Source organism: Convolutriloba macropyga, chromosome 4 (assembly GCF_964194025.1).
Source record: "Convolutriloba macropyga chromosome 4, txConMacr16.3, whole genome shotgun sequence".
NCBI classification, from domain to species: domain Eukaryota; kingdom Metazoa; phylum Xenacoelomorpha; order Acoela; family Convolutidae; genus Convolutriloba; species Convolutriloba macropyga.
This window is the reverse complement of record NC_134471.1, coordinates 1,544,026-1,554,687: the sequence shown is the minus strand read 5'-3', so window position 1 is coordinate 1,554,687 and position 10,662 is coordinate 1,544,026.

Here is a 10,662-nt window from a genome sequence, read left to right as displayed (position 1 = left end):
ATTTAGGGTCTGTGATATGGCATCTAGAATGATCATACGAAGCTTTGATGAAAGATTCATCATACTGCTCTAAAAACCATGAAAATAAATAAAGGTGGAAACAATGTCCAGTAAAAATGGACAGATCAGTGTTTAAATTCATTCTAGGCTTCCTCTTCCACCCCGCGATCCTTCCGCTGTTTAAGTAACCGATTTCAAAAATTTGTCGTGTAGAGTTTTGGTTGTACAATCAATGCTTTTTAATTAACCCCAGGTTGTCCATCTTAGACGAAACTTTGAAAACTGACTGAGACTTTTACGGTGCAGTAGAAAACTTACAAAATTTTTTACCGCGCCGATTAAGGCCGCAATAAGTTTTCGACGTCACGGTTTCCGAATGATTTAATTACCAATTTCTAAAGTCTAACTTCCGAATAACGATTTTGATTACAACGCTTATCTCATACAAGTCACTTTTTCATCACATTTTGGCTTTGGGTATAGCTTTTCAAACCTCTGATCACACCCTATCTTTTCACCACTAATTTTATTGGAACAGTTAATAATGAAGATTAGGAATGCGCAGAGTTTGGGTCAAGAAAGTTGGCGTTCATATAAAAATTTGGATGGGAAGGGCGTGGGAAAAGGATTTCTTTTAAAAATTATGCGGGTTGAAATAAAGTGGGGGGGGGTGATAAGCATTAGATTAATTTTTTAACAACTGTTTCAGACTTCTGCTGTACACACCAAGTGAATATGTACGTGGAAAACGGACAGCGAAATGGACTAACACCCTTGGAGTACTTCATGAAAATAAACAACTTCCATTCTATGACCAATAAGACTTTGGTGTATGTTAAGGTAAAATAATGCCCAATTCACAACCCTCGAATCCTTTTCGTTTATTGGTGAATTTGCCTTTCGTTTCTCGACACTTTTGTATCTCAAGAACGGCAAAAAGTACTTCTGCTGTATTATAGTTTTCAAATCTCAGGTTAAGCACCACTGAAATTCAACAAAAGCAAGCAATGAAAATGCCTGGATTTGTTCGGAGTCACATCATTCATTTCTTACTTTCTTCATCATTTCTTAATTTGCTCTTGGAATTTTTCTGGTTCTCAATATACAATTTTCGACAAAAACCAAATTCTGTTAAATCAATTATATTGTCAGCATCGAATCAGAGAGGGTACACAAATAGAAATTAGTTGGTCTCTTTTCAGAAACAAAATTAAGGTGAAATTGATCTGCGATAACGATTACATTAAGCATTGAAACGTTGAATACAGAGCTCACACTCTGTTAAATTAAACAAAATGATTTATTCCTGTTATCTAAATATATCAAACATATCAAAAATCAGCATCGTTTTGTAAAGAAATTGATAAAATTGAATGACGCCATTTTTTATCAAGCAAGAGGTAAGAAGAACACTACAAGTAAACTAGCTAGTTTCATTCAATCACCTATCGTGGCAATATAGTTCAGCTGAGACAACTGTTTTATCTTCAGAAGTGCAAAAACTATTAGGTCTCTTGGCAGCTTTCCAACTTTTTTCTAAGTTGGATTTTTCTGGTGCAACCAATACTGTTTAGTATTGCACCGGCGCTGCTTCTGTGAGTACAGAAGCGGACAAAAAACGAATGTGCTGAAAATCTGCAGACTTATGAAAAGTTATTTGCCTGACCATGAGAAGAGCTAGCTCCAGCCAATATAACTTTGAAAAGACCCTGCTTGAACCAATAGGCCTATGAAAAGACTGTTACTCGACCCATGAAAAAAACATTAGTTAACTAATGAAAAGAATTAGCCTCCACTTTAACTAGAGTTCGTGACCGTGTAATTTAATTCAGTATTTTGCTCTCCCACCTGGAATTAATAGGTCCTTTCATAATTCCAGGTCTAGACTAGGGAAGTTATCCGAATCTGACAATTTTGTAAGTTAGAAACATTAAAATACCACGAAACCAAAAATTTGTTCGGAGACTTGTCTGACAACCGAAATCAGGAATGACCCCAATCTGTTGTTTGATGAGCGGGAGTTGCATCAAGTATAACTCAACATTGCCGATACCTAATTAGCCAGAAATGAATCATCTTTAAAGGTTGCTATCAACTCCTGAGAAAATGCTGAGACTTCGAATAAATTCAGGAGGAATATGAACTTTTTAATGTAATATTCAAGGATAACTCTTGTTCCGATTACTACAGAAAGAAAACTTCAAGAGATTACAGTACTGTTTTGTTGATTAGACTGTGACTATACGTCGATTTTTCACTGACGTCGCTATATAAACAGAGGCCATAGGGCAGTTATCTAATATTTTCAATCACAAACATAAAAACATTTTTATGTCGCTGTTTGATATTTTCTGGAGATAATCTGCCTCCCTCGTCAGTGGTTCGTTGACCCCTTTCTAAAATTGTGTGTGATTATATAACACACGTTACCATTTAAAAAACAGCACATGCATGTGCCGGGTGGGCAGAAAAAGAATAGATCCATTTTTTTCAGTGTCAATTGGGGGTTAATATTTCATTCCATTGATAAGTCATGCAACTGTTTCTCATCGCAACGAGATCCGATTGGTAGTAACAGGCTGGAATTCTTTCACCTGACCAAAAAAGTATTCTATGCTTAGTCGACTGGCTCAGTAAGCTGATTAGTTTCACTTCTGTTCAAATTATTTGTTTCAGGTGCGGTGGTATGCCGCAGCTTGCACACATGTTGTAACCCAACTTGGATTTGGATGGGGAAAACTTAAAATTATTGGAAGTCGTGGGCTCACCAAAAAATTTGCACTGCCCCCTATCGGCATTCCGTCTGCAGTTTACATATTTACGGGATATGAGCTGAAAACTTCGCTAACTTTTCCATGGTTTATGCTGCGGGTAATTTGTTTGGAGAAACCATGGATGTGTCCGAATGCAGACCAGTTTGTTTCAGTCAGCGGAAATTTATGAACAGATTATGAACCGAGACTTGCAAAGATAATAAATTAAAAACTGGTTCTGTTCTGTTTGGCGCCCATCTTAGTGGGCATATAACTTTGAATGCCCCCAGCCAGCCGCACTTGCTTTTCTCGGATCTTTTCAGTTTGTGCCCCCCCCCCCCCCCCAATAAGTTACGCAACCCCTTCCTTTTGTGCCCCACATCTCAATTTGTGCATATAATTTGCACCCCCAGACGCACGTGCAATAATTTTACATAATGATTTACTTTGTGATGACACGGGCACGTGCACCGCAACTGGAGGTGCATAAAGTACCGGGGGGGGGGGGACAGGCGGAAAAGATACTATTTTTGTATGTCATGTAGATTGTTTTTCTTAACATTACATTTAACACCTCGATTCACGTCACTGTTTTTATCAGGTAAAATCTCAGAACACATTATATTAGAAAAATCATGTCAAAGCCAAAGCACTGTCAAACTTTAGACCATCTGATAGAACTTGTTGGACAATCATATTAAAATTTCTCTTCAAAGATGTGAGATTAACGATTCTCTTCGTATATGTTTCAGATATGTAGTATGTAGTTTCTAGTATTTGCCTTAACTGATAGGAAACTTTGTATTTTAATCAGACACTTGGACAAAATATATCACACAGAAACTAAAAATATCACACCGAACATTCTGATTGGGGATGTAAATTTTGTTATAGAAAATCTTGTGGCATGATCAGAAGCACTTGTGATATTTATTTTGGAAACTATTCTCGATTTTCATTTGGGCAAAATTCTGGTCTGAATATCGTAAGGCCATAGGAAAAACCCTTGTTTTTTAATTAGTATAAACAATGAACTATTGCAACTCTAACTAACAAAGATTTTTTTGTTGCGCTCCTTAAGTTCATTTTCTCTACAGATTATCTAGGAGCAAAACTACAAAGAGTTCATTGGTAGCATCAAACATTTTGAGAAACGTGGTAAAAGGCAATGAAGTTAATTTCAAATTGTATTGACGTTTGAATGCATTTCAACAATGCTTCCAATGGACAAAGTTTGAAACGTTATTCTGCGTGTTATTATGCATGGATTTTGTGCTGATTTCTTTTTTTTGCAAAAAACTCCAGTGCATTGCTTACACAATTTCAACGAATTCAGTGCTTTTCTTATAAAATAATGCACCGAACTGGCGCCGACGTTTTGACCCGGTAAAATTAAAACTCTAAACTTATTTTCAAGAAGATAACAAAAGACGGCTTGAGTCAGTCTGTGCGTAACACAGAATGTTCAAACAAAAGTCTCAAGGCTGCAACAACAACTTTCAAATTCTATCAGAGAAACCATTGGGAGCATCCGACAACTTACATGCATTGGAGAAAACTACTTTTACTGTCTGAACGAAAAAATCAGCCGCATTTTTCCGCAGACAAAAAAAACTCTTCAATAAATTTAAAAAAACTAGTGCACTATGACTTGAAAGACACAGTCAAAGAAAAACGATACAAAAGCACGCACGCACACACGCACGCACACACACACACACACACACACACGAAAACACACACACACAGATACACCGCACAATATACAAACAAACACCAACACACAAATACAAAGCCCAGAACAAAAAAAAATTCAATTCTTTTCAATTGCTGTTTCGGCTCTTGGTCAAATTCAAGGTTGATCAAATCACTTTTCTCTTCCTTAATTTTTGTTCCTTGGAAACTAGGCGTGAAATATTAGAGGCGATTCTATCGGTAACTGTTATTTTGAAATTAAAGAAAACCTTTTTTCAATTAGGATATTCCATGAACAGTTAATGGGACAGTTAACTTCTATTATCTCGCAGATTTGTCATCAATGAGAATCAAAACAACGCAGTTTTGGTTTTGAAATCATTCTGTGAAAATTTGTAGCAGATAATGAGTAATTTTTTGATTTTGTCATTGTTTCGGTAAGTTTTCATTCTGGCTCTGATTTTTCAAATGTCTAAAGGAAACGACTCTCTCATACTAACTACTTTTTGCTCCCTGTTTCCCTCTTACACACATACTATGCACATTGCAAACCTTGCAAACTCGAGAATACTTCTATACACCCACACTATCGCGCGCAAACAAATACAAACCCCGACACTAGAAAAATCCTTATATTTTGTGGTTTTCGATAATTACTCAGGGTTCCTCGCCGTTCGTTTATGTCTTGATTGATTCTTGGATATTTTAGTGTTGATCTTTTTTGGAAATTGTGACTGTGATAGTAAAATTTACTCAAATCAGGACTGAAAGCTTTGTATTTTTTCGAAAAATTTAGAATGTTTTTTTTCTTCAGCACAACTGATTGGGACAACTGAGTTTAAAAATCTAGCAGGCATGCTAAGGGTGGTAATTAAAACCAAAAATTGAAACCAAAATTCTTAGCAAATCATATGTAGTTTTTCTATGTTATCTTGTTTTTTGACACTTTTTGAACCCTGTCTATGTTAGTGTCTCAAATTTGGTAGAAGCTCACTTTCTCACACCAACTTTCTCTTTCGCTCTCTTACACACAACACCCACACAAAAACAATAAAAGATGAAATTTTTGAGAATAATATTCTTGAGAATAATGGGACCATAAATTTTTCATAATCTCGCGTACTTGCTATCAGTGAAATTTGAAAAAATTACAACCTCAGCAGAGGTCATATTTAAAGTTGCAATTTCTAGACAATTTTAAGTAACTGCCAAAAAAGTGTTCTTGATTTCTGACAGTTTTTGCCCTCATTGAAAGCTGTTATCAAAGTCTCTTATATAGAAGCAGTGAAGAAAATTGGTTATAAAAAATTTTCAATTTTGCATTTTCACTCTTTTTTTAGGGTGTTTTATTTTTAGAAAAACGAAATTTTCTATGACTATTTTTATGTAACCTGAAAAAGAAAAAATTTTGCCTTCTCTCAAATGAAATTTAGTTTTTCAAAAAAGGAGTTCCACAATCAAAAAATGATTGAGTTTTTCAAGTTAAAGAGACGACCAGAGACTGGAAAGATCAGTTCGGACAGCAACTTCAATACACAGAGAAGTGAAAATTTATTTTTTTTTCTCTTTTTTAAAAAAAGCATGAAGATTGAAATTAAATATTTCAACGCGTGCATAACCACTCTATTTTGTTAATTAATATGTATTTCATTATATTAGAGGAGATTAGTTCGAACTATCTGCTCTGACAATATAATGAATACAAATACAAAAGATGTTTGTGTGAAGATGAGCTCAAACTTAACCATAGCTTCAGGTTGATCATAGTCTGACCAATGTTGGCTACAATGCTGATACCACATGAAAGTTTCAGACGAAAAAATGTGGCCAAAGTCAACAAAAAAGAGCAATGCGGCTCATATAAAGAACATTCTGAAATGTGGAGAGAAAAAAAGAAAAAGGGAAGCTGAGAACAGGCCGCAGTAGCCTAATGCTGTTCCGCTGCGATTACGCAGGAACCAAAATAATTATTATTATTAGATAATAAAAGATTTCCTGCTTCTTTTCCATGAGTTTGGTTCAATTGATTTTCATTTCATGAAACCAGTTTTCTTTTTTACTTCTCCGAGGTTTTGAATATTCTCGAAAATACTTTGAAAATACTGCGAAGACAATTTTTGCACAAACAACTCAACAACAGAATATGAAAAAAATATATATTTGTTTTGCATTTTCAAAGGTGATTTTTGCTATATTGAGAGGTCTAAATAGCCTGAATTCTTCAACATTCCGAAAAAACTCCTTTTCATACAGAGAAAAAATGGCTTTGAAATAGCTTTTAACCAGCAAAAAACAGGAAGACGTATAGAAAATTTTCAAAAAAAAAATTGAGAAAAAAATATTTCATTTTTTTGGAAATTTTTGGTAATTTAGTTTGAATTGTTACTTTTTCGGTTCGAAACTGTAAGTGGTTACTGAAAATCTACATTTAACCTGTCTGAATTTGCTGCAGAATTTGTTTCATTCTAAAAATGGTCACCCCCGAAAATTAGACTGAAGAAAGAAAGAAAAGCCAGCCTTACATATTTTTCTCCATTTTAAACAAAATTTTGCTACAATAAAACCAAAACTGATTTATGATCAGGTTGAAAAAAAAACAAAACTAACCTGAAATCATTTGGGTTCTTTCTCCTCAAAAACATAAACATTGTATAAGTTTTCCAGTCTCAAATGAAAGGACATAAATTGAAGATCAAAAGAGTGTATTAGTTGAGCTTTGCATAGAATCAAGTTTGATCTATAGATTCAAATGAAACAGAAATAATTGAAGGATTTATTATTCATGATAGGTCGCATTTGAACAGTAGCTGTAGGAGTGAAACGCGGCTTTTTAAGTAATCCACAAAACCAACAATTGTGTATGTTGTATTCTCAGCCTACACAATACATATATATTTTTTTTGTATACGGAATTAGACGCTTTCATTTTTCCAACGTTTTTTTAGTGGTAATGCGCTCCGTGTGTATACATGAATTAATTCAACTGAAAGAGAAACTATACATCAAAATGTAAGCGAACTTTGCAAAATACTTATTTGATGGTACTACTTGTAAGAGATAAAATTGAAAGCTTTTTTGCATTTGAATTTGCAGTGCATTTGAAAGATGATGCTATTAGTGAAAATGACTGAAAGTGCATCAATTTGACAGCTCTATTTAGTGAAATCAGTGCCAGGATCTGTTCCAAAACAATTCTTGCAAGATCTCGAAATAATTGGTCATAAACCTGGCAACATAATATATGAGCGAGCAAGATTAAGGCATCAAAATCGACTCAAAAATCATAATTTGATCCAAAACGTATTTAAGGGAAATAGGCTAATGTTTTAGCTTTTCTTTAATGTTTTAATTTCTCTTTAATTTGCTAATGTTTTAATTTTACTTTAATTTGCAAAATATGTTAAAAATTGATCTCACTTTTGAAAGATAAAAGAGCGTTAGTGCATCGTTAGGCTTGATTTTGTCTCGGAAAACTGTAGCTGCTTTTAAAAAATTATCTCTTTTCCATGAGACGTATATAACAAATATGCATTTTCCGGACGATATTGAGCACTTTTGTCAGGCACAATGACCCAAAAACTGCGGCAAAACTTTCAAAGATGATTCGAGGGCTTCTTCTGCCAACATGTTCTGAAAGAGCAGTGGTTTAGAGCAGGAGTTGACCCGGACTTGAGTCTCAGAGCTTTTCAGCGCTGAACCAGCATATTTCAAGAGTAAACACCTAATTCAGTTCTGAAACATTGTAACTTCAGAATATTTTAATTTTCTTTATGTGCAGTATTTCTTCATTATGATTATATTGAGGTCATAGAGTTCTCCCAGGCTACGCTTATCCTGTCCAGTCTGAAAATTACTCTTACACCAAAATTAAGTCTGAGCAGAATCAGGTCATAATTTTGTAGCTTAGAACTAGTAATTAATATACTAGTACACAGTATTTATACTTAAGCTAGTTTGTAGGCAATTACCACAAAGCCCATTTAGCTCACTGGTTACGACTTGCTTACGCGGAAGTTCGAATCGCATATAAAGCAAACCTTGTTGGCGGGAGTTAAGCTGAACATATTAATTTTCATGAAATAAATTTAATTCAAAAATCAGACTAGCCAGTGTAAATTGTGACATGAACAGAGTACTGTTCATCCTAAAAAACATAATGTCTTTAGACTGATTCAGCGCTGATTTGCTCTGCCACCAAACTCCGGGGATCTTTTTTCGAGAAATTACATAAACTCTATCCAATTTGCATGTCTATACAAGTTTTTTTCCTTATGGTGAACAATTTCATTTTTTCAGGTAATTTTGGGGCCTATTTTACTAAAAGTGCAGCCCATTTTGTCCAATCAATTATTCTGTTCAAAACGACTCAACTTTATTAAAAAACTTTTTAATTACCTTTTCCGTCAAAATTTCATTAAAGAAGAACAAAATACAAACTTTGCTGCATGTTTTTTTTTAATCCCGCGAACGAACGTAACTCCAGCAGTCTTAAAAATAGACAGATTAAATGTCGAATCAAATGCTCATAAGTTGCTTCATTTGGATTGTGCCAGGCAAAACATATCTCAGTCAATAGATTATGAAGGAAGTCAAGAATTACTTCCGATAATTTCGGATTTTTGATTTAAAGTTACAGTTCGAGTTTGATGTCACAACCATTAAGCTATGATTGCGGGAACGTAATGCTATATAAACCGACTGATTTGTAACAAATCTTGCCGCCAATTGGAACGTTGATGGATACTTCTCTCTCACATCAATACACAGCTTGTCAGGTTACTGTGCCCAGCCAAACGCACAGCTGCAAACAAAAAATTTTTCTGCAAGGCGGCCGAACAAAAACAGAGACAAAACAGCAAAGAGACAAGACACTGCCAAAGAGACAAGAGAGGGCCAAAGATACAAAAAGCCAAAAAGAGAAGCTAGCAAGGATCAACAGGGTGAAGTTACTGGCCTTAGTTTTGAAGGAGTCTGTTTGAGTGTCGGCAAAGTGCCAAACCAAGATTGAAAACATTAATTGTTCTAAATTTGTAAAAAGCTACTTTCCTAAAAGTTAGCTTATTGTTTGTGACGCGCTTGCAATTCCTGACACCGTTCGGACATTTTTTTTTGAAAAAGCGCAACCTATTCGAACACCTTCGATTCTTTGAAAAAACGCTGATTTGCTGAACAACGTTCATATCTTGATTTAAATAACATTGTAATAAACGTGTAGAGCAGCGCAAAAATTAAACACTTTACAAATATGGTTGAACTTGATTGAAAAATGATATAATTTTGGAGAAATAATCATGCTAATAAGGGGCGATACAGACTGCCCTTGAGTCCGTGAAGTTATTGCAACCTGGGTTCAGCTAAGGATAACACCCGACCTAGGGGATCTTTTTACAGTCGAACCTCGTAAGGACGTGGCCTGGCCGTATCTCAGTGACCAGTAATGACATAGACAAGAGGGTAGTGTGTGCATGTAGGACCTTTTTGTTTGCCGACCTTTTAATCCTAGTTCTCCTAAGAGTTGGTTTTTGTATGAAAGTAACAAGTGAAAAGGTTTTGGATTGATAAATTGATAAGAGAGACTAATTTTTGTTTTGATTGATAGACTGGTTAGACAAGAGATGAGTGATAAGAACGAAGGTGTCCGATTCAGCGGGAAAGAGGAAGACTTTTTGTACTTTTCGGAGCAATTTGAGGCCAGAATTTTTGTCCTTAAGTTGTAAAAGGTACTTGATGGTAGTAGTACCTATTCGAACACCTTCTATTCTTTGAAAAAACGCTGATTTGCTGAACAACGTTCATATCTTGATTTAAATAACATTGTAATAACTTGTAGAGCAGCGCAAAAATTAAACACTTTACAAATATGGCTGAACTTGATTGAAAAATAATATAATTTTGGAGAAATAATCATGCTAATAAGGGGCGATACATGTAGAGACTGCCCTTGAGTCTGTGAATTTATTGCAACCTGGGTTCAGCTAAGGATAACACCCGACCTAGGGGATCTTTTTACAGTCGAACCTCGTAAGGACGTGGCCTGGCCGTATCTCAGTGACCAGTAATGACATAGACAAGAGGGTAGTGTGTGCATGTAGGACCTTTTTGTTTGCCGACCTTTTAATCCTAGTTCTCCTAAGAGTTGGTTTTTGTATGAAAGTAACAAGTGAAAAGGTTTTGGATTGATAAATTGATAAGAGAGACTAATTTTTGTTTTGAT